Here is a 26112-nt window from a genome sequence, read left to right as displayed (position 1 = left end):
AAATTGAATAAATTCTTCTCTCGTCTCGAGTCAGGTAGATTGGATTTAGTCGTCAGTGTTATTGTGAATTGTCTCGCGTGTGAATGTATAAATATGTATTTGTGGAGGGGGAGGCAATGTGAAGCGGCTCATTTGGGATAAATGTCGTGAAGAGTAAAAATTGAATTGTGATCAGAACCACCGGGGAAATGAGAAATACAGTGAACAGTGGATAGGGTCAGTGATTTATAGATATTCGTTGGGTCAGGGGTGGGGTTGAGGGGGGGTGGTGGAGGGGGATGAGAAGGAGGAGGGGTGACCTCGACCAAGTAACTCGCATCGCATGCTCTGGCTGATCACGAAAATAGTGGACACGAGAGATTGTGATTAGACGGGAGTAATACCCTTGAGATATCGCGATTTCAGGGATTCAGTGATATTTTAGTCAGCCGGTTTTTATTCATCTTTTGGTGGTACCTTCACGATTTTGCGGGCTGTTGGCTATTGTGGATGGGAACGTGGTACACTGGATCGAGGGGGTGAGACACAGGAAGAGTGGAGGCAGAGGAAACGCGTTAATTAAAAAGTGCAAGAGGGTTGCAAGTGCAGGAGGACCCGACGGATGACAGGTAAATATTTATCGTCGTGTTGTTGCGATATGAGAGTCACACCGAGGGGGAAATATTTCGGTGACGTTGGCGGAATATTTTTTTATGGAGGGGGGGTGAACTGGTGCCAGTAAGAAAATTGAATTTTCGGGAGGCAGATCTCTGTGGGATTTTTTAAGGGGATGGGATGGGGCTCGGGGGAGACTTTACTGGAGGAATTCCAGGGCTGCGAGACGCAGTTTCGGGAAGAGGTATTTTTTTGGGGAGTTTGGGACTGGGGGGGGGGGGGGAACAGAGGCGTAAGAAAATGGAGAAACGATAAATAATTGAGCGATTAATAGTTTGATGAATTGTTAATGTTAAAAATTAATTGTTACTTGTTAAGGATTTTAAATATTTCTACAACAAAAGCCAGAGGAAAACTTCAACAATGTACCGTAAATTTTCACCAAAAATTGTCTGAAACAGACATTAGTTTCAACCTCTGATTCAATTCCATCATCTCCGCGATTCAAAGTTTTCCCAGACTAAAGCAAACCCCACCACTTATAATCTACAACTTCCCATTTCTCCCAGTCATTATCATCGCCCATCATGCAGGCAAAACTTCTAATAGTCCCTTCTCTATTGCTACATCCTACGGGTTTACTTTCCCGCAATTCAGGGGGAGATCGAAAACTTGGTAAATTTCACGTTCTAAACGAGTGGGAGAAAGGGATTTGTATGAGTATAAGCAAACTGCTGAGACTTCTCGAAGGATTGGTATAGGTTTTCACGAATAAAGTTTTACCCTGTTTGACGATCAGTTTCGAGAATCTTTGGATAAAATCAAATTTTACCGCACCTGACGCCCATATAATGACGGTATTTCCACTCCTATTTAGTCGAGTCGTGGGTTTTCGGAGTTCACAGTGTTCTTTGATGTTCGAGGACACCCTTATCGTTGTTATCAGCGATGCTATCCACAGATTACCCCATAAATTGAGCATTACGAATGGAGTAAAGACACGGAGAGAATTTATAAATAATTTTTGAGCGTTAAACCAGTATTACCTGACGCTCAGACGGAGAACAATATTCCAGAATTTTTTGGAGGAAGTAGTAAAGTCCAGTTGATGATTTTAGAATATATGGTAATACTGATTTTATTCAAACCGAAAATATTAATATTCTCTGGGAAGAATGCCTGCATTATTTAATACTCCACCGGTTGGAATTTGATTTGCAATCGGCAAGGAGAAAAGGACGAAAGAGTCAGACATTCGATTGACGATAGTCGACAATACGTATATCATAGCTCTATTGATATAATACTAATATATTGGTGGATTCCAATGTTCCTCTGGTACGTACAGCTCGTCTACCGCCTCCGTGGGCTACACAAACCGCATATTTTCACGATCAAACGACGATAACATTTCTTCGTCTTTCATATTTTTGAAAAATTTAATAATAGCGTGGATCGATAAAATTGCTAGCAACCATTTGCAAATATGTGTTCGTAAGTGAAGAATCTTCCTATCATTTATTTTCCTGGTTTGATCTAGTAGTGCACACATGGAGAGAAATTTTTTTGAAAAATTATGTGCCTGTTCCGTAATCTAACAGTCAAAACAGTATTCAGTAAAAATTACGGAATAATTAGGCATTTTTTCACTGAACGGTTCATAATTTTTGTGGAACGTTTTGGACTTTTTCCAAAAAGTTCATTAAAAAAGCGCCTAACGGTACCGTAATTTTTACTGAATATTATTTTGATTGGCAGATTACGGAACAGGCACGTAATTTTTCAAGATTTTTTCTCTCCATGCAAAAATTTCTCACGAAAGTTTGAAAATATTTTTATTAAAAGATTCTGAGTATATTTACGGGTGATTGCAATTTTTATTTCTAAATATATTGAGGACGAATTGAATTTTATTTCTGAGTGTCCGAGGCATCGACGGATCGATAGGCATATCCTCTCACTCTCTCATCTTTTTTTCGGCGAGCGAATACCGAAAAAAAAATGGAGTCCAGTTGTATCGGGGTATGTATGTGTGAAGAGTGAATCGGGGGCGGTATTTCATGTCATTTTTCTCGGGCCATGAAGCCCTTGAAAAATGTCCACTCTCGTGCGTGTCGCCCCCTGGGTCGTTGTGTGCCAAAACCCTTGAGGAATCTATCGGTTGTGTCGGACTGATCGAACGTTCATACAGCAATTTTATTTCTTTTTAGCAATTCTCTTTTTTAGGAATTTCTTTTTTTAATCATGAATACGTCACCTGCATCGAACGTGTTTCAGTACCGAAAAAACTAGCGGTAGAAATTCGCCAAAAAATTCAGAACTTCGATACCAGATATTCATAATCGAGAGGAGGTGATGTATTTTTTATTTAAGATCCAAAAGTAGACGAGTAATCGTAAATTAATTATTCAATCATCCCTTAATTTTTATCAGGCTGTAATCGTGCCTCGCTAGAACAGGAATCCTGTAGTGGACGACCATCCCTCATTCAGATATCTTTCTTGCAAGATATTCGCTTGTAAAAAAATTCACCCCTTCCAAATCATCAACACTGTCTCATTCAGCTCGTAAGATCCGACGACATTTATTAAAGCTCCCTCGCGCGAATAAATCCACCAATTTAAAAATCCGTCACCTGCAAAATTACCCCTCACTCCACCCTCTTCACGTCCATTGCTATCGCTCCATTCCCTCTTCGCATTTCATTCCCACAGTGGTATCCCCGAGGAAATCCTTGCATTCTCAATTAACGTTAGAAAGAGGGGAAGGTGAATGCCGGTTGGTGTAGACATTTCTCCGGTACATTCGGCAAATGGTGGAGACTGTTCGTCATGACCTCAATTAGGAAGCCCTCTCTGGCTTTTTCCGCTCTCTCTGGTATTTTTCCACCCCCATACTCATCCACCGGAAGTCTGACAACAAGCAAAACTTCCACTGACATTTCCACAGGCACCAGAAGACGATGACACCAAGACCACGGAGTACTGGAAAAAAGTTTATAAAAAAATAAAAAAAAAAAGAAAATAAAAAATAAAGAGGAAAGGGAAATGAATTGACGGGGAAAAAGTAGACGTTTAAAAGCTCAACAAAGTTTCTTTTTTAAAAAACGTAATTAACTTATTCAATTACTCGGAGTACTTCTAACTCCTGAGGGGCGGGAGGGGCGAGGGAGGGAGGGAGGGAGTGGAAAGGGGGTGAATACAGATGTATAGGCGGATGATGAAATAAACAGAGTAAAAAGTGGAGGTATTAGGGAGGGAGATGGTACTGAAGAAGTTGTTGAAATGAAAAAAAGTAATAATTCAGTGGAAGGGGACAGCGCATGGTATTATCAAGGCATTAACAGATGTTGCGAACAATTTTTTAATCTTTCTGGTCCGGAGAAAAGTTGAGGAGTGAAGGACTCGGCTGGAGATGGAGAGGAATGAATTTTTTTAATTATCGGAATAAATGCGGCAGTTGATGAACAATTCAGAAACATTAACGATGGCTTGATGGTGAAATGAAGTTCATTTCAGGTGATTACCGCTTGACATTGGGTGATTTTGTGACACGGTATATCGAGGATACGATTTAACTCGCTATAATTTGGGGCTTTCAATGATTCCAGTGATCACATCACGATTTCAGGACGGGTCAAAGGTGCACGTGAGAGTTATGGGTTAAATTATAGATGTGGAATCGTGTGGGTCCATTTCGATGGATAAAATTCGGAGGACTAGACAGGACGACGAGGAGGAGATTCATTTTCTATATTTATGAGCCGAAAGTCACTCAGTCCCGTTCTGCAAAACGTTCTGAACTCGTCAATTAGGAAATTTCATAATCAGAGGAAATTAAATTAGACAATCAAGTTAGAACAGAATATTCAAGTTCCTAGGGCCGATGAATTACTTGGTAACCTTTCAATCATCATTGTCACCGGATATCCGTTCCTTTGGGTGGAATCGGTCGATGAATCTAAAGTATATTAATCAATAAATGAACTAATTATTTTTTCTATATTAAATACAGCGTATGGGTGCACTATAGATACCGATCATCGATCGATTTCTTTTATTGACCGAAAAGTTTTACCCACACCTTTCATCCACATATTCCATAAAATTTCCCCCGCCCTTTTTACCACCCCATTCCTTCATCAATGATTTACCATTGAAAATTAAACACGAGAGACTCCCTCTATGCGAGTGAGAATTTCTCGTTCTCTTTCTTTTTCTCATTCCGTCACCACCGGTAGATAGACGGTTGGATGGCGGTTTGCCAGGGCTCCAGTCGCGTTCAAACGGGCTTTGAGTCCCTTCTCCCAGCCCGTCTGAGCCGACTGACAGAGTTCTTTACTTTTCTTTCACGGCAGAGTAAATGGACGTAGGCTCTCGCGTCGTTGAAAGAGCGAAAATTCAAATTCCACTGGCGTCCAACTGATATGTCTCTTCCTCAGCTTCACTCTCTTTTCCCACGTTTTCTTTACCGTTTCAGTTTTTTTCCATTTTCGCCTCCTCCTCCCTCCTCCCCATCCCCTCTTCTTTCGTTTCACTCGTCAAGTATTTCCCTGTTCGAGTGCTTTTTTTGGGGGGGGGGGGGAGAGGAGTTTTTTCGCTTTAAACGTACACATCTTAGGGAGATGGCAGAGCTATATTCGCCATTTAGACGATTCATGCTCTCAAACCGACAGCTCTGGCACTTCTGCACTGGCATCGGACATGTTTGCCTGTCTACTGTTTTCTTTAGTAATGTGCAACACTCGTCAATTTGATAAAGTATTTCTGAACATCTCTCCCTGACACAATTTTATTGGACTTCATAAATCATAACGATTCAGTATTTCATGGATTTAAATAAATTGTTAATAAATGAATTGACTTTCTTCTGGTGCTATCATTGACTTCTGCATGAGTGAGGTCCTTGGATTCAGCAGGGGAAACGCTAAAACGAACTGCATTCATCAGCAAGTCAATGATATTCCTAAAAATGAGATGAGAGTTGTATAAAATTAATGGAATGATTTTTTCAAATCATTCCATTAATTCAAATTCATTCATTTTATTCGGAGGTTCCTCACCATTCGGTGAATGTTAATAGAACGTATGCCCCATTCAGACGTTTCTTTTTACCCTGAAGAATCGCCCACTGTAGTCAGCGCACTGATAACAATTTACAGCGAACTGAAAGATTCAGCACAAGTCTGTGGTTTATCTCTTTCTACGGTGTAATATATTGACTTCAAGTGGCTACTTTGTCTTCATCCTTGGATAATCCATAATTTGTATTCCACTGATCACACGGCCCTCGACTTCTCACAACTCTAAGAGATACAATTTCCCATATGAACTGCTCCAACTGGCTCCACTTCTACCCGAATCGTCTACCACTCGTTTAGAATCCACCCGGTTTTACTGCCTTTCTGCTTCACCACTGTTGCACCAAGACAGCCATTGTGGGTCAAGCCGGCGGACACGTAAGAGAGTGAGTAAAACGACTCGTGAGGGAAAACGTATCGTCTTACCAGGGCATGTATATGTACCTCGGGAGCCCTTATGAATCGAGCGGGCGGATAAGCGAATGGACATTTGGTAGTTTCCCTCCATCTTTATTCACCTCATTGGGTCTTGGAGAGTTATAAAAATGCGAAAATATATTTCACTCTTGAGAGGTGAACCATTGGGTGAAATTCATTATGAGAATGTTGGCATTTACCGTTATTCTCCGGATATTCCTTTCCCCAATCATAATAAATTCACCAAACGCCTCAAACTCGAGTGTCTCATTTCCAGTAATCCGGTAATTAACGAATAATTGGGGTCAAACGTCATGTTGTCGGTTCCAATCACTGAATCCTTGATGATCATTCAAAAATCCAACATCTCAATTTTCCTTCATCATCCCCGAAAAATTTACCCTTTCGTTAATAATTCCACAAGTCCAATGGAAACACGCGAGACTCCACCCTCGACTATCGAGTTCCTCAACAATACGAACCCCTTTGAGCTCCAACACATTCTTCAGTCAGGGCGCACCTCACCAGTGGCCAGGGCAGGTTCGCTCAAAGCCACCCAGCCCATTCCCTTTTTCCCCCTCGGTAACAGGAAGACAGTTATTAAGTCTTCAGAGGTGCTGGCACGCGTGCCCGTCTATCATCGGGATTGAGCCCTGGGTCATGAAGAATATCGAGTCTACTCCCGGTTAAACGTGTAGGTTATATCCACCCCATACCCCATACCCTGAGTTTACACTCCCCTTTGGCGGAATTCACGTTGCTGTAATAGCGTAACGTCACGGATTTATTCTGCCCCACTCATCCTCTCGTCGCTGATCCGTCTCTTTTGCTCGTTGGTTTGTCCTCTTTGCTCCCTTCGTTCAGCTCGTAATCGTTGGTATAAAACATCAGAAGTGACTCACGCCAACTCGACGGCTTCTGTTTCACGGAGGTACGATGATACTTCAAAGTCAATCTTCAAGGAAAATTAGGGGATGATAGTGTGTCATTTTGTATCATTTGGAATGGGCTGTTGGTTTAGAGGAGATTGTTGTTACGGAGGGTTGATGGGTGGGGTTATTGATGCACGTGAACAGCTCAGGTCTTGGGATAAAAATTTTGCTGTACGATAATATCTGGTGCAGAAATAAATCGATAACGAAAAACGAATGTTTTACAATAAATTATCAAGATTCTTCTTATTTTGGAGTAGAATTTTCTATGAATTTTTAAGGTGTTAAAAGTGGAGCGAATATGAACAGTATAAAAATGAAATGAAATATCGATGAAATGAATTTTTTCGCGTTTTTTGAACATTAAATTTACCAGTCATTGCAGTTTGTTACACTCAAAAGGGTCATACGATCATTTAGTATTCAATTCATAACGTATTGCATGTTATACCATTTAAAAACATCAAAAGATATTTCTAGGAGTTAACAAAAATATAAAAATACTCTTTGTTCATGAAATTGAACGATTCGTAAGCTATTTATTCACTCATAATTTAATGAAGTTTCCATTAATTCGGAAAATGAGCTCGTGATGAGAATGAAAAGCTGCACTTGTTTTTGAATTACTCAGTATTGTTTCCATCACGTGAAAAACTGAAAATTTATGAATTTGTAATAAGCCAGATTCATACGTGCATACACGATGTTGAATAGAGAATCATGCGATCGTATGAAAATACACTCAGGCTATTGAAAATTTCTGGTTAAATGTACATTGTAGCCCTCTGGCTATGGGCAGAAAGTACAGGTGGATTTATTTGCTTCAAAAATTTAATTAAAAACTTTCCTTTTCCACTATGTTTATGCACTACAAAAGGGCGGATATTATTAAACATTGTGAGGAATATTCTGCATTATCAGTCATTATGAATGCAAATTACTCAACGGTGAATGAATAATTAAATTAATTTGGAGCTGTAATTTTCAAAATTACCTCGGTATTCAAAGGGCTTCACTGATAGACATACGTCAGAATTACTCTAAATTTTATCGTGGATGGAGTATCACATGGTAAAATGGATTAAATATTTAAAAAGCTATTAACCATTTTCAGTTCGAGTTTTCAATCATTGAAGATTATTTCGAATTCACTGTAATATTCAGGGGAATAAATGTTTCCGGGCAAATGAGAACTATTCTCCTCAGTTCGAAAGTGGAATATCAGTTCTCCTTATTCATTTACTATAGCAAATGCATTTATTAATCCCTCGAGCACTCTAAATATTTCCGGACGCATCACACGATAATGTGATGGGGAAACAATTTTTTATTAATGAAATACGAAATTCAGTTTTCTTCCTAACAATCCTCAACTGAAGGCCACAGAAGACAATCTCATCCCTGACAATCTTGTCAGTCCACAGGGGTAGCTGAGGCTCGATTGGCTGAGCCTCGGCAACCCAGGGTTCCCTCCAGCTTCTACCCCGCGTCAACCCTGGTAATTCCTACCTGGTCTCCTTCACCTCATCTCCCCCAGACCCGATGATACCCATTCCCCTTCGCCTGCCCCATCAGGCACCCTCAATCTCCCTAATCCTTCGAAAAGAACCCAAAAATAACCGACGCCAGATCCCTCTCAAAAAAAAAAAAAATTATAAATCCCGTTGAGGAGATCGACGCGACAGGGGAAGTGTACGAAAGCCCGGGGCGACGTAACAGAAAATAGGAACACAAGCCCAACGAGGGGTGGAAGGAGGGTGGAAGGCTTGTGAGAAAAAGGCAATACAGAAGAGACGAGCAGCAAGGAGATGGGGGTGTGACAATCGAGCTCGGAATATATTTTCTCTCAGGTTTATCGCTTCTCAAATGCGTCGAAAAAGACTTCGACGTTGCACGAACTCTGCAAGATGCCAAGCGAGTGACGGGGGTGGGTGGTGAGGGGTGAAAGGGAGGGAGGGGAGGGGGCTTAAAACACGAGAGACATTTTTCTAATCTCTTCTTTGCTCAGCTCCAGACAGTCTCAAACAGTCTCTGAGAAAAAACTTTTATTTTATTCCGCGAAAACTTGAACATTTTTTTTTTTTATCCATCCCTTACCCCACCCCGCTCTCGCTGTCACCCCGTCTTGTGCTATTGTAGATTGAATCGGGTCAGAGGAAAAAAAGAAATATATATGCAACAGGAAAAATATATTATTCAAACTGTCCAATGCTCAAACACGTCTGGAGTTCTCGCTCAAGAAAAGTTTCAATATTTCTGCTGGCCATCCTCTCTTGAGTCCCTTTCCTCCCGCCAGCGGGGGGTGGGAATGGGAGGGGATGAAACCACCGAGTGAAAAATTATATTCTAGCATGCACGTGTGCAACATGAAAACTCGAACTATTTCAAAACTTTATTATTATATTTTTACGCTGCAGCAAAATTCAGCTCATTCATTTGTCCACCGAAAAATATAACGTATAGAATTTTTGTTCTTTTATTTGTAAAATAGGACGGACGTGGAGGACAGGTCGTAACTTCTTACTCTATTTATTTTTCAATTTATTTAACGGGAAACTGTTTAGTCAGTGGCATAAGTTATTAATATGTTTTTTCAGTTTTCTCTTGTTGATGTGGTTAACAGATTGCGAAAGTAAGGTCGTTATTTTGATAACGAGGACAGCTTGTTTGGGTTTTTCGGGGGAATGAAAAAGTTGAAGAGGCGAAATGCGGATTGTTTCGGAGTTGTGAGTGTTTCGTGTTTTGATGGAGGAACTGAGTGGTGGTAATGGTGGTGAATGTCCCTGGGGGACGGCTGTCCGGTCATTCAATATTTTGGGGAGGGGCTTTTGTGGCGAGTGGATTCAGGGCATGTCGGAGAAAGATTTTGGAGAATTTTTCCAGTGTCGACTTATTATCGCTGAAGGGTGGGATTGTTTTATTCTTCGACAGGTTCGTAGGTCGTTGACACGACCTGTCAATGATACATCAAATTTCTTTCTATAGCTGAATCAGGTTTTTGGAAAGATATTCGCGAAACGCGACAGGTTTTCCAAAATAATCTCCTGGAATCTTTGATTTTCAGATGAGGTCAATCAATTGATGAATAAATGGATCTTATCAGTTCAACAAACATTGAATCGAAATCAATGTCTTTTCGCCTCACTTTGATCTCCCCCTCTCGAACAAACAGAAAATAATTTTCCCCCATCTCTCATCCCCCTAAATATCTCCATCAGTATCGCTTCTTGTGCACGTTTCCATGTAGAAAAAAAAAAAAAAAACCTGACGCAGGCTGGCACATGTTCGACGAGCAGCCATCCGGACTCTACCGAATGCAAATGTTTGGGGAGACTACGTTCTTTTGAGAATGGTACGCCGGAGACGAGTCTCTTCATATGTACGGAATCGTGACTTCGATACCGATCAAAGAGAGTCACCCCAATGCACGAATGAGACTGAAAAAAAAAACGTTGAAAAACACGAAGAAAAAGTAAATGAAAGGGCGTGTATACATTTCTTCCAGACGTCTTGGGAAAATTTTCCCCACTGCAAATCTATTTTATTTCGATATTTCTATCTCATCTTTCCCTCTTTATTTTTCGTCTCGGAATGAAAAAAAAAAAATTCCCTGCGGTGAGTTTTCTCGACTTTGACGTAGGTGGATGGTGACCGTGTGAGGCATGAGTGTCGTCGATAAAACGACATACAGAGAATCACGACAGACTTTACGTCCAATAGATCAGAGTGTAGTTCATGGCGTTCCACGGTGGGTGGGTCGGGGTACGGAGGGGTATGGGGTTGAGAGTGGGCGGCATACGTGACAACGAAGTGAGAAAAACGGTAGAGAGAAAATGGCACTGGACCCGAGTTCGAAATGCGACACACGACAAATGGAGTCTTGAAAAGGAGATGAAAGATTCGATGAGCTTCTTTTTGGCGTTCAGTTCAACTGCAATTTTATACCAAACGATATTGAGAATTTAGAGAATTTTATAGTCAGGTGATCGGATTGCAAAAGTTTACCTACATTTCTATTCCTGTTTTCGCAATTCATTGATTTTTTTTTCCAAGTATTTACATTTGAAAATATTTTTACGTCTCCAGGGACGTAATTTATCTCAATACTAGAAAACATCGATGAATAATGGCAGAAATGTTACTCATGATTGTCCACATGAGGGGAAAAACTCCCTAACGATTATTCCAAGGGGTGACTGTGCCTGCATTTGTCATTGCCGAGTCGAAACAATTTTTTATTTATAATTTACTGCGACCCGTTCTCCTGGGAGTCGATATCGTGCACGCAAACGTCTTGGGGGTTCACCGTACTTAGGCCGTTAACAATGCGGGGGTTGGAGTACGGGGGGGTAAGAGAAGGAGGGAAAGTATGCGACATCTCGCGTGGCAAAAGACTCACCAGAAGTTTTCCCAGTCGAGTGTACTAGGTGGAATATACAATGCTCACACGCGAGAATTCCCAATTAACGTTGAAGGAAAATTTCAAGCCCCAGTTCGAGACTAGGAAACTGTTATGATGAAATTTCTTGAACATTCCTTGTAACAATCTTCCAGAAATTCACATTTCATACAAATTTAATAACTGAGCGATGTTGAATAATGGGGTGTTAAGGAAAATGCACTCGGTGTTGATTACTTAAATTTTAATTTTGTAATGGGAGAACAGTTGGTCATTCATTTTTAGTACTGTCTCGTTCCCTGTAATGTCTGGTGGAGGGAGTAATGGAGGGTAAAAGCACAGACTCGATATCTACCCTATCTACAAGGGAATATATTTATCATCACTAATAAGACCAAATTCAATCACGTCGTCATCAGAAGACGATGACGTCTTATCTCCCTCAGTATTACGTCACTATCAAGCAATAAAAAAAGAACGGATTCAGCTAAATGAATTGAACATGAGGATCATGTGATGGAATTTAATTTAATCACGAAAAATTCAACAGAAACATCGAGAATGACTTTAAACTCTAGATCATAAATGGAAGAGCACATCTGATCAAGTAACTCGCTAATTAAATGACCCCAGACCGGATTTAAATTATCGGACATTATTCCCTTCAAGATCCACCCTATGAACTTTACCCATACGATTTAATCCACAAAATTTCATGAAAAAGTTCTACCTTTCCAACAATTTCATTATGACTCGAAGAAAGATTTCAAAGATTCCTCACAAGAGATAATATACCTCCGCCTCAACAAATCTCCTATTCTCCATCTTATTCATGGTCTCAGCATTCCTCTACGCACATACCAGCCAACTCTCCAGTTTTATTACCTCACTTTATGACAATTCTCTGAATAATATCCCCATGCACTTATTTTTTCCACCTCACCTCCCACAAACTATTCACCATCGAAACCATACAATCGCCTCTTTTTCTGCATTTCTTCCTTAACATTCTGTATGATATGCAATTTTGTCCCTGAGAATAGACACCAATAAAACCTTATATATTCATTGTTTACTCACGCAAATATTCTCTTGCCATCTCGTCATCCTGGTGACTTCACTCCTTCTTTTCCATTTCAGTGGATCCTTACACATTGGCAAGCAATGAGGAGAATATGTATAGGAGGTACTGTCTCATCGATACGTCGATACAGGAATGTTACCCCGGGGTATTCACGGTATATTTTTCCCCTCCCCTTCCAGCCCCTCGTTTTTTTTTTCACCTCGGTGGATTCTATGCAGACCCCGGGCTGAGTAATATTTCAAATTAAAGGATACACTTGGCATATTGAATGAAAATCCAGGCCGATAAAAATGGAAGAGGAGAATTTTCTTGAAAAGAAGTCGCAACAAAAAGTTATGATTCTACTTTTTTCCCCTCTGTTTGCTTCAGCTTCGGCATTTGCCGCACGTATTGTGCGTTAAAGTTAACGTTTTCCTTTGTACGAAGAAACAGCGGATCTATAGTTCTGAGACTAATGCCTCGTAACGGGTTGCAATGGTTGTTAGATTATTACGATTTTTTTTTATCCCGGAAATTGGTGGAAAAGGGTGGGAAGTTGCATGAGGGGTTTGGTGGGGCTGAGTGGAGGCGAAGTGGTTTATTTATATTTGACATTTGACATGGATTGATTTTATTGACTTAAGGGAATTATAAGAGGGACGGATTAAATCGCTGGTCTAGTTTGTTGTCGGGTATAGTAAGAAACAATTGGGAGTAAGTGGAGGTATTGAATGGTGGGAGTGATGATTGGGTGATTATCGATTTTCAATTTTCGAATTTATGTTTGACCTCGAAAAAATTGTTTTATTCGACCGAAACCGGGCCATTCGATGTGATATCAATTTTTGATATTAGGATATTTGGATGTTATTGATGTAATCATTTATTGATTATGTAAATTCCAAGGAATCTTTCGTCAATTATTGATCTCCAGTTTTATCGACCGGTGCATTTGAAGTGTGCAATCTCGAGATTTGTTGGGGATTATTTTTCATTTTAATGGACGGTATTTTATGGAGCCTGTGATCGAAAATAACGACCGCAATTAGTCAGATTGGGGGAACAAACTAGGGTCGCAACAGGGATTTTATGGAGGTACTATCAGGAGGTAGAGAAGGATCCAGTGCTCATCAGGTCTTAGGGTAGCCCAGAGACCCTAACGAAAATTGTGCCTCAAAAAATATTCAATTTCAACTTCTGTTATCCAATCGCTCTGGTCTCGCAGTCTATTAAAACTTCATGTCTCCAACAATCAAAAAATTATCTTTGATGAAGATTAACACCACCAGATACGAAAAGACTTGGCATCCTCCCTGTCTTCCCATGGAATATCAGCATCATGGGTGATGAGTGTTGGTGGTGGAGTCGTTGGAGAATGGTCGATGGAAAAAGCGACGCCGAGTGCTCGGGAGCATCGCGGGGGTGGGGCAGTGGGGTTGTACGGAGAGAAGTGAGGCATATACAGACAAGACGGAAAACTGGGTAGTGAAGGGGTGGTTGGGTCGAAGGACGTCGACCGGGTCGTGTAAGAGGGTGAAAGAGTCGTAGTGAAGGGGGAGTTGGGAGGACAGAGAGTATCTAAATGGAGATGTCTTGTATGCAGAGCTGTCCCGTCAGAACGACAGGCAATGGCGAAAAGCGACCGCTCAGGTTTTCTTGTCGCCGAAAGACAAAAGTTTTTTTTATTTTTTTCCTCCTGAAAGAAAGTATCTATCGGTTGCCTCTTTTTCCTCCTCCACGTCTTTTATTTTTGTTTGCCGGATTCATCTCTCGGTGAGACAAATCATCCCTTTCTTCACTGCTTGATGCCTCCTTTGATGAGAAATTCTTTGTTGAATCAGTCCGCTTGTGTGACTGCTGGTATGTCATGACGTGACATTTTCAGGATATCATTTTTACCACCATTTTGGGAAAGATTTCAGTGATAATAACTGACAAATATTGCCCTCATCTCAGGACACTAGTCATTGGATTGCTTCCTGTTCAGAAGACATTGACGTATCAATGTCACTGGCGGCTATAAATTTTTTAATCAAATGTTATTGAAGAAGTGGTGGATTCTGACTTTGCGAGTGACATTTGACACTTGAAGACTTGACATCCTGTTTCTTACCAGCCAACAGTTAATTGATTCATTGGATCCATTATGAGTAAAGGATGAGTCGAGATTTTCGATATTTTCCATCCTTTTTTAATTGCAGTTTCAGAGAAAGAAGTGTTGAATATTCACAAGATTATGAATATTCAGAAGGGCAATTGGATTGGTTTACAAATGAACAGCTAACGTTTGTTTCAACGTTCATGATTGATAGTATCTGTCTCAGGTCCATCAATTAAATTCACATTTGTGGATTCGAAATAGTGCTATTATTACACTTCAATACGCAATTCATAGGAATAAGTCAGATTCGATCCAATCAAATCGGTTTTCCATGGCCCAATGTTTCATGGATTATTCATAAATATAAATATTTCGGTGGTCTAGGATATTTTGGCCTCACATATTCGATCGGATATATTTAGGATTATCAATATTAACATAAATTTGAGAGGACCCGTTCTTGAGTTCTTAATATTGAATGAACCAGAGCTTTAAATTGCCTCGTTCTGAAGTCCAATAAATGTTTGAAGGGCCTCACTAGATTCAGAACTATTGACCATCAGAGGTAGTTCATCTTGCCCATGCTGTCACCCTGGAAGCTAACTCCATCCCTTGGACCAACGGCTAGAGCCCTTTGAAAGCACACACATGTCTATGGAGGGTCCCAATGGACGCTCTTTTTATCTCAAGCAAATAGAGACCCTCGCACATATCCATCCATGTGTGCACAGCATTCGACACTGAAAAAATAGAACATATGAAAAGGCTGTATGAACAAGAGGAATGAATACGTTTGCGCTTACGTCCTCGGTGTCTGAGATATAGAAATCTGGAGCGGGTACTGTCCAAATTCAAGTCTACGTGAGGAGCCAAGGCGTCGTGCCAAGATTCAACGATGCTTTAGCTTCGAAGGTACACAAAGCATTTGTGTTGCTTTTGTCCTAGCTCTGTTGCTCTTGTTTATTCCAATTTCAAACTGACTACATTGTTTTCTTACGTGCATGGAGGTGAGTGTCTAGGCGATGTCACCTTAGAACATCCATACGTTTGGTGGTTTAACATGCAATGAGTGTGCGAGGGCTTCAAATTGGGGTTCACTGTCTTCAAGCTCATCAGAAGTCAATGATGAAGACTAGAATTCCATACTCTTCTTTCAATCTCTGACCAAATGTACCAGATGAGACAGAACTTGATGATGTCTTAGCTAAAATCTAGCTAGTCACCACTTCTCTGACGACTGTTTACCTTGAAATGATCACTCACTTAATATTATGCTTTCAAATTTGCTTCCCAACTTGATCCGGTCATTCTGTTTGAGTTTCTCCACCTACAGTACCAACAACTTCCGTAAATTTACCAAAAACTTGAACTGTCGCCAACGCCAGTGCCAGCTCTAATCAATTAATTGACTACCGGATGGATAGACTTGCGTGCAAGTGAGATACATGAAAACACCGAAGGTAGAATAACGCCCTTACGGTGGTGTATGACTTTAACTCGGAATTTTCCCTCCATCTGAGCACAGTACCATTAGAGGGTGTGAGTGTCTGGGACAAAAGAGATGGGGATTTACCGAGTGTCTGGTGTTCCCGGTGAATTCACCAGGGAATGGCGAAATAGGCTGCACGGGATAGAGAGAGAGATGAGAAATAATGAAAAGAGAATGGGAATATGCTGGGGTAGAAGGGAATCAAGTCAAGACATATACTTAATGAAGAAGGGATCAATTCACTTGGAGAATTTCTTTGGTATTGTCTCGTTCAGGAGAGTTCACTCATTGAGGAACTGCAACATCAATTGAATGTTACATGAATGTCCCTCTCAGGGGTGTGTTGAGTATGAGTTCAGATTCATGTATGTACCTCGAAATGAATTGGATAAATAATGATGACATTCTGGGTCTCAAACATTGCCAATTGTCGGAATTGTCCTTTATGGAGTTATTATACTAATGACAATCGTTGTTGTACATGTCTATGGACAGTAAAGTGTGTCTCATTGATGCTGACACTCACAGAGCCAACGAGTTGATTATTTGCTGGCTGAGTATGATGAAATCCGGGGTGTATGTATAGGGGTGTCTGTTATTGAACCAAACTCATCAGCTGGCTAAACTGATACTCAGTTTTTTGCGGAATTGCAGTTGGCAATAGGGACGTGGGGATGAAGTCATTAGAGAGGATATTGTCGATCATGTTTGGATTGGTGGGGGGGATTTCAGTGACATCCCTTGATTCATCACTGTTTTATATATCTGAGTGCATCTCTCCTTGAGATGGACCTCATTCAAACTTTAATCCGACGTATGTCTTTAATCCTGACTTAAATTTGCCTTAAAAGGAAATTCTCCCAGGTACAGAGAATGGCTTTTAATGATCCGGATGACAGACCAATTTATCATGATAATGAGCATAATGTTCCACCCCTTAATTGATATGATTTCGTTCGAAGCTATTATCATAATTAATGAATTATAAATAGATTTATGAAAATGATTATAAACATCATGAACACTTGAACTTCATTACTCCATCATCGTGTCCAATTATGCATTTTCAAAGTGTTTCTATTATGTTTCTGGCATCACTATTTGAATCCGATTATAGTTGGATCAAAGAGCGCTGTGGGGTAGTTGAACCTCTCACTTCGTAGGGGTAAATCGCATCGAAAATCGTTTTAACGCTCGGCAAAACCCATTCTCCGTACACCCCTCTTCTCCCTGATATCCCGCAGATCCGGTTAATTTGGAATTGATAGTGTCGGAAAATTGGGACATCCACAGGGATCGAAATCAAGTAATACGATATCCTCATGTTCTCTTGCATTATCTAACTACTGCTATAGTCGTACAATGACGGCACTGTTACGCTTGGGAATGTTAAGCAAGTTTAATCCTAAGATCTTCATTGAGCGTCACCATCGTGGTTCAGTATGCTGTATCATGGCTAGGATATTTCGCTTAAGGGTATCAAAATCTCGATACGTTGGGCAGATTAGAAGGGTGGACGATTGTGGGGATCTTCAGGACAGTTATGTGACTCGAATAATAGCTACAAATTTGCGTCATGTATTTGGGATTAGCGTAATTCGAATTTCGAAAGCGGTTTAAGTCATTATTGATCTACGGATTTTTTTATCACTGTAGAACTGATTAAATATCAAGACAGCTTGCAAACTTTTTGTCTGTGTGACATTTTAGAAGCACTCTAGACAAAATTGAGATTGGAGTATATGTTGAGAATTTTCGCGAAAAGTTTGGAGTAAAACAGCGATTGTTATGAGATAAGTCTGGAAAGTTAAGTCATCTAATGAAATACTCTGAAGAATATTTTCCATAATTTTACTTCGAAAGCTGAATACATTCTTCTTTACTTATCGTTCAAGGTCCAAGATTCCAAGGTATGGGATGGAAAGTTGGGTTTACCTCAAAATTTATCTCAATTAGTTGATTACCAACAGTTGAAATTTGGTTAAAATGTGTGAACTCATTTTCTTGGTACATGTCTCGGTTAATTCGTGGTGAGAGAAACTTTTCCTTCGCGCTTCAAGGAGGTGGGGATCTGAATTTTCGTGTTCCCCGACAAGACCAATGCTGTGGGTACGATCGTACCTACCACCAGGACAAGTTAGTCCTAGTGACAACGAGGATTCTCGTGCTTGTCATTGCAAAACTGGGAACAACTTCACTCTATTGGTGGTGGTGGAGGGAAAGGCTAGAGTCAGCGATGGGTGTTCACAAAGGGGGATCAGAATAGACCGATGAGGGTTGTGAGAGGGGGATGAATAGTGCAGAATGGATAAGTCTGTCTCACAGGGGTAGTTTTGGCGTCACTTTGGAAGGTCATGACCCCGACATCTGATCCCTAGGTGAGAATGAAGAATTCGATATTCGTCTACGACGTGTGAATTGTTTCTGGTGGACTTGGTCGGCGTCTTCTCTCACGATTCCATCTCAAGGACACGTAGTTGGGGGAGTTGAAAGACGCTGAGGTATGCTGAAAGCAGAATTTCATACAGACGATTTTTATCTTGATGTGGTGAAAGCTCAGGGGATGTGATTGAATTATTTACGCATCGTGATGATGGCTCGTGATAAGCTCTTCATATTATGTGACACATCACCAACGACACTTAGGCGATTGATCCTAAACGAGAAACGGACATTGGCAATCAGCATTGCAGAGCTATCATCAGTCCTTGTCAGGACTGAGGAAACAGAGATGAATTGTCAATTTCAATAGCAGTATTCTCGTTATCAGTTATGGCGTCGGAATTGATGAGTTGAATGGAGGTTGTTAACTTGAAAGGGAGAATTCCTGAGGTTAACAGCATGTTTGAAGTTGAACAATACTTGGACATCAATAAGGGTCACTACGATGGAGATTAATGATATTCTCGCGCATTGTCGATTCAACCAAATGATGGTTTCGTCAATACTATTGGCCTTTCAACAGATGGAGCTCAAAAATATTTTCAGCTCAGTCATTATCGTCTGTTGAATTTCACATGGATCTCATGAACATGAAAATGGTATGTGATAGTGTCTCAATCAAAGTCAACTCTGCTGACTTCGATGGGAATGCTATCGTTAGATAATTTTCTCTCGCTATCAAATAACTGCCATATGTAATATTTAGACACCTCCACAAACAAATAATTAATGATGCTCCTGAATTCTGCCGAGGTAGTCAGAAATCTCTATCAATCATTCCAGAAAATCCTCTATATCTCTAATTCCTCAACCAAGACTTTCTATTGAAACTCCATCATCCGTAATAATTCAGTTTCGATCCGTAATCCGGATTGTTCGTTCCGTACCACATGAGAAATAAAATTCAATGAGCCAGAGTGATTGAGTTGACCACGAAAGCTCTTTGTAAGGGGCAACGGCAAAAGCGTGGATTGGAATTTGCTCGATACACTGGTAGCTGCTCTTGAGATGGGATGGTATCGGTTTTGAGCTGGTAATTTGATACCCCTTTCTCTGCAGTACAACGACACTGACTAGGAGTGTATGAGTGAATAAAGGAGGACAAAGGTACCAGGTTGAATTGGATGACAAGGGTATTAGAGTGGGGGGGACTATGAAGCTCCATTGAATCGGTTATTCGTACATTGGATATTCAAAATTCTCATCGCGTTCTGGTTTACGTCGCGATGTTTGGAATTCTGGGGGAAAAATGTTTCGTATGCCCAAAATTTAGCCCATCCCATAACCAAGATGGTTATGACCTCGGGGGACATTGCGATGATTGCAGTAGCCAAGTGTGAAGTCGTTTGAAAATTTATTGATTATGGTGGTGCTAGAGGGTGAAAAGGATTATTCAGCAATGGCTTTGGGGCAATATCCTGTACACATATCAATACGGACGTCATCATAAGGTGCTTTAGTCAGGGAGAGGTGCTATTACTGAAACTTTAGAGAGCAATTCTTCGGGAAATTCGAGCAAGACTCGTTCTAGACAGAACAAAAATCGTTATTCAGGAGAGATAGGATCCAAGGACCTCGCATTGATAACTTAGCATATTTTGAAAGCTCTCACTGTGGAACAGGACTCCTACTCAGTGCAAGCGGAATTGAGAGGGATTATTTTAAAAAATGTATGGTTTTATACCATTGTTCATTTATAGATATTCATCAACCAGCTGATTAATTAGTTCAGTCTTCAGCTCTATAATTTTAACGCCTGCTTTTTTCCGCTTCACTGCTAACAGAACTGTTTAATGATGTGTAAATACTCCTAACGCATATTGCCACGAGTGATTTTGGTACGGATGCAGTGTTGGTTACCCATCCAAGTCCAATAATTGGATTTACCGGCAAAATATGGAAATGTTTGGTCATCAATAAATTATCATAACGTCGTGGTAACTCGAGCCGTGAATTTTGAAGCAATGACGGAAGAATGAAGTGGAGGTCATAGTTCCCACAATCACATGAAGTGGAATTTCCAGTTGGGATGGATAGGATTCTGGAGTAGTTCATTACGGAAACTCAATCAACAAATGAATTTACATTCACCCCGCTAAGGCCACTTTCTACAATAAATTTCGAGTGAATATTCCATCATTAGTATTTTGATTCGTAATAATTACAGAAAATCCGAGGATGGAATTTGAACTTTCAGGAGAATTATAACCATCAAAGTTCATCTGAATGGTCATGATATGGGTCTCATCATATGCTTCGAAATACTACTTATCGAAGGTATTTCCATTGTGCTCCATTGCACTGGCGCTGTCAGTTTTAATGAAACTCTGAAACAGGCCGTAACAATCAACGTTTATGGAACAGAGCAACTCGTTCAACTCTGGAATGCGCAAGATGGAGGTAAAATTGGAGATTAATTGTTTTCATTCATTAGATCATTTTATGAGCCCTATCAACTGAAGGGTCATTATCATCAGCAAATCGACTAGTTTACGTCGTTCATGAATGATGAGCGATTCGGGGCATTTCAAAGATATAGAACTGCAATGAAATGATACTGGAGGAACGAATGCATCTGACAATTTCTGAAGTCGATTTATTGCTCCCCATGAATTCAATGGAGCCGATTCTATTGATTTGATGGTTAAACTCTGAGAAAGGACTCATTGATTTAATTGAACGACGAGATATTTCAATTGATAAGCTGAAAGTGCTGAAAGGATCGATAAAGTGTCGTGACTCCTGTGAATAGGAAGGATTACGATTCTTTGCTGCGAGGAAATCCAATATTTTGATGTAAATGAACAATTTGTTGAATTGCGCTTGTACAACTGCCGTCTAAAATACAAAATCCCTTCTTAAAGCACCAGCTGCACACCATTGTCTCCTCCACCACGTAAGATACGACAAAAGAGAACGATGTGACACACACAGTGTGTATACTACCCCGTCGTCTTGAATTCTCTCCGTGCACCATATCCAGACCCATATACATTCAACTGACGTAGATTTACGTACCTCTACGAATTGAAATAACGCGAAGTTGCAGACAGAACACTGGGAAGAGACTGGGAAAATGTGAGACTGACAATGTGTGCGTTAATCACTCCCTCCGTGATTTCGATGTATTAGGAGAACTGCCACTGGAAATACACGAGAGCGAATAAATCCTACCCCTTTACCATGCCCTCCCCGTTAAATGGCAAGGGTGAGGTAAAGTTGAAAAGGGTGGAGGGCTGAAAGGTGATTGGCTGATTAGTTGAATCTGCCTCCAGTCGTCTATGAACGTTTATCTACCAAATTAGTCTGTGTGCAGTTCTTCTTATCCCGTGCAATTATCGTTATTTGCTCGAGGATTGTTTGATGACGGCAAAGAGGAGCGATTTGGAAGATCATTATTCCCACTATTTCGAGTGCTCCAAAATTCTTCCCAAATTTTTCACTCAAAAATTTTGCTCCAATTTTTCTCAGCGATGTCAGTCATTCTCTGTGATTTTTTGATGACCGATCCTTTTGTCGTTCATGTGTTATTTCACTTTAATGCCCAATTATGGTTGTCCTCTTCGCGATTGTTTCAAGACAAAGACAAGTACGTTGGAAGTTCATAATCATAAATTAAGCATTACCATTACCTACTGCTACGAGATTCTTTCGTTATCTCCAGCCAGCTCATTCTTTTTCCGCAATTTTCACCAATCGGGGACCTCAGCACAACTGCACCAAAGGACTTTTATATCTCGTGAATGTATTACGGTTTTTCCTTCCAATCTTCTTCTTAAATCCTCTAATTACACTCTCTCGATTATTTATTCTCTCAGTATCCCACTAAATGGTTGACCCGCATTTCCCCCAGATTTTATTTTATCAGATACACCGGCTACTTTACCATTTCTCACCATCTACGTAGAGGTATCCCTTTGAACTTGAAGTTATACATAAATTTCACTGGAATTTTTTCTCCACTTTCACTGATCACAGGGCTCGCTGGAGTTTTCCAAATAAATTTTTCTATCCATTGTCTTTGTCTTTCTGAGAAGTGCAGGTCCGTTTGAATATATTACAATGTCTTCTCCCATACCCCTCTCAATTTCTCTGATTACATCTTCTCGGGCCCTTTGTTCCTACTGCATCCAACCAAATCACCGACCCTTTTTTCATCCCTATGTTATTTTATCAGACATACCTGCCACTTACCTTCTCATCTCTCTCCTCCACTTATTGCACGTCATGCCCTGCACTCTTGCCAACTGGATGATAAACTTTTTCCCGAAGTTCAAGTTCTAAGAGGTGATAAAGCTAAGAGCGGGGAAAAAAATTACTGCAGAAAGAAGAGAAAGGGATGTGAATTAATATTTGACAGTGACGATAATCATAATACCCCGGGAACAATAACTCCAGTGACGCTTTTACGACGAACAAAAAAAAAAAACAGCACAATTTCGTTCTTTTATCATCATTATTATTGTTTCGCTTGAAACTCCCACAGCTGAGATGCATTGTTTGACCCGCGCTAGCGAGTTTGCCAAAAGGCCATCCTTTCTGCCCTATTCGCGTTCAACCATTCATTGGGGGGAGGGGAAGGGGTGGCAGAGGCATTGAAAGAAGCGAAAAAAGAGAGGAGAGAAAAAAAAAATGGGAGAGAAAAGAGTGAAATGAATGTACCAGTGACTGCTTATCCTGGAGAGTTGCGGGCTTGTCGCACGACGGACATCTTATCCCAGAAATAATCTACCTCGACCTTTTTACTTCTCGTCGCTCCTGAACGTACCACCCCCTCCATTATTTCCTTATAGTCTCCGATGCTCGGTGCCTTTGCATTCTCCCGCTCTCGGCTTTCCTATTTCCCCTTCGTATCGTTACAGGGTTTTTTCTCGTGTAGTTTTTCTGGGTATTTTTTTCTTTTTTCATCCCTTTTGCTGCATTTAGCTGAAACCCTCCGGCACTTCTTTCCTCCTTCGCACTTGCATGTGTTGCCATGTTTTTAGGGCTTATCAGTTGATTCTGTTATTTATACTTTTTTCGTTGGTGTTTGGGGATTTTTTTTTCCGGAGATTAGAAGGAAAAATTTATAGAGTTACTCGGATATTTGGGGGTATTGATAAAGAATTAAGTTGCTGATTGTCGCCTTCCGGAGGGACACATCGTCTTCATCAAAGTTATCTCTTATCTCTTTATTTTTGTCGGGAGGATAATGTCATGATTATTATTTATGTCCTTTATCTTGGAGCATGATCTGCCTCGCAAACTTCGGCTTCTATTGCACCATAATTGCGTTATAATGTTGTGTTATTTTCAATCCTCGAATTATACAAATTCATTCACAAACAGACACCGAAAACTTTCAATCATCTTTCTCAGGTTGAAATTGAATCTGCCATGTTCTTTGATGCACAGATGCACACGCGCCCGGAGGCTGCTTCCCTCAATGGCTCTTTCAACCCTAGAATAGTTACGAAATTTCATGTGGCATGCGTGATAATGTACGCGTAATACCGGCAAGGTAAACTGCAAGTGCACACATGTCAGAAACAGAGGGAGGACTCCGAGGCAACACTGCATAGAGCAATATCTGGGGTACTTTCACGATATTCATTTGCGTGGGCGGTGTTACAGGGCTACAACCTGCGGAATTTCTCCTTATGTGACGCTTTACGTGAATTACACTGGCAAACCACTTTGCGGAAGTAATTCAGTTATATGGTTGATATCAAAGTCTGTTTTCATGACAATCTTGAGGAATTAATCCGCTTTTGTGACTTCCTCGGGGCTTCTCTTTGTAAAAATTTACTGAAAAGTGAAACACTGTCCACATAAAAGACCAATTTCATTGATTAATTAACTGCAAAAAAAAAGAAAAAAGTATAGTGGAAAATCCGAATTTTGTTTCTAAGAATTTTTAGGTTTAAGTCACTTGACATGGAATCAGCCCAAGCAATTTTCTCTTCTACTACCTCTCATATAAACCATGAAAATATGATGTTGTTCTAACGATCTCGGTCTTACATCAAGAAAATTCTCTATTCGAAGTAAATAGAATATTCATCTGACTTCAATTTTTCATTTCATTCCAATGAATAATTTCTCCGGATAGTTATTCTCAACAACGGGGCACCATTCGCACCCTACCGAATGCTTCTTCGCACTGAATATTTTATCAAATGAAACTGTAAATGAGTTCACCTCACCACTCACAACAGGGTCCTGCAATTTTTCTAACAACACGAATCATAATCAACCGCAACAATTGACGATAATTTAACAGTGAGCATTGCAGATGCTCCGGCGATCGTTATTTTCCCTCCACTCGACTGTGTGATAATGATAGACAGAGAAAAACTGATAACTATCCCATAATTTGACCGCATCGATGATGCTTTACGACCCTCCACACGGCAATCTCCCGTCGAATATCGACTTTAATGGTCTCGGTGAGGGGAAAATGGGGGCTTACGATGTGTGGCCGAGCGCGGTCGGGTAAATCTCCATTCCCGAATATTGGGGGGATGGAAAAGAGAGAGAGAGAGAGAGAGTGAGAGGGAGGGAGGGAGGGGGGACTTTTAATTCAAACTCATCAATATCAACGGAAAGTTGTGAATAATATAAAGTTCGGAATTTCATGCGACTGTTGAAAAGACAATAACAGTATAGATTTTTAATTACAATTCGTTTTACTCTCGGAAATGTCATTAATTATTAAAACTCATAACCTAATTATGGATAATCGTCGAATAATAACGAGGAAAAGTGTGAATGCTGGTCAATAATACTGAGCCGAGAATTACAAATGCCAGTGGGTGGGCCAGGGGGGGGGGAGGTGGCACGAGTGCAGATGGAACAATGTTACGTTACATTATGCAAATGATAATAGATCCCTGGACTTTCATTGGTTTTGTCGAACAATATCGTTTGTCCGGTGATATTTGAAAAGAGAGTTTGCGTACTGCCATGTTTGTCACTGTTCATTGCGGCTTATCGGGTTACTCCGCCTAGGGGTTGTGAATCTGATATGAGTATCCTCGCCAGGCGTGAATTCAATTCATATTGCAGTTGATTAGTACGTTTCAAAATGAGGGGATTAGCTAATTTAATTAGCAATCGATGATTATCAGTTCATACTTTCGCCCTCGTTTGGGAGAAGGGAAGGTCGGCAGGGGAGAAAACCAGGCAGTATTTATATTCAAAAAAAAAATTGTTTAATTCATTAAATTGGTAAATAATCATTATTTGTTTCTCAAGTTATGGGGATATTTTCCACCGACGAGGATTTCAATTCTCGGATGAAATAATTTTGTTTTCTCAGTGCACCAAACCCTCCCAAATAAAATGTCAGATTAAACGTAGATTGATTCAGAAGTGTTAAAGCACATGTGCCAGTTCCCCTCACCCTTCCAGATCCTTTTTACAACCCTTAACCGTACAAATTATCCTCCGTGTTTACTCCCGTGTTTACTTGTTTCTGTATTTAGGTGCTATATTCTCGTTAAATTGTGCGAGCACAAATAAGGTAAATTCACCGATGGAAAGAGACAAGTGCAAAAGGGGTAGGAAGATAGAGAAAGTTTAATTGAAGGGGAGCATCGTGCGCTTCGTCGGTT

The 26112-nt window shown here is 40.4% G+C and overlaps 1 protein-coding gene across 18 annotated transcripts in view; it reads left to right on the top strand.

Annotated features, from left to right (window-relative positions):
* The window catches only part of LOC135168413 (agrin-like), a 256515-nt gene that overhangs the window by 88157 nt on the left and 142246 nt on the right, over window positions 1-26112 (top strand). Inside the window, exon 1 of one of the 18 annotated variants that reach the window (XM_064132557.1) lies at window positions 301-608. The exons of the other annotated variants lie outside the window; for them this stretch is intronic. The gene's annotated coding sequence lies outside the window, so the exon portion shown is untranslated. Of the gene's footprint in view, window positions 1-300; window positions 609-26112 lie in introns of those variants that run through there. 18 annotated transcript variants of the gene reach the window in all.

The sequence above is a fragment of the Diachasmimorpha longicaudata genome, chromosome 13 (genome assembly GCF_034640455.1).
Source record: "Diachasmimorpha longicaudata isolate KC_UGA_2023 chromosome 13, iyDiaLong2, whole genome shotgun sequence".
In the NCBI taxonomy this organism is placed as follows: Eukaryota; Metazoa; Arthropoda; class Insecta; order Hymenoptera; family Braconidae; genus Diachasmimorpha; species Diachasmimorpha longicaudata.
The sequence above is the reverse complement of the archived record's forward strand: the minus strand, read 5'-3'. Positions and strand labels throughout refer to the sequence as shown.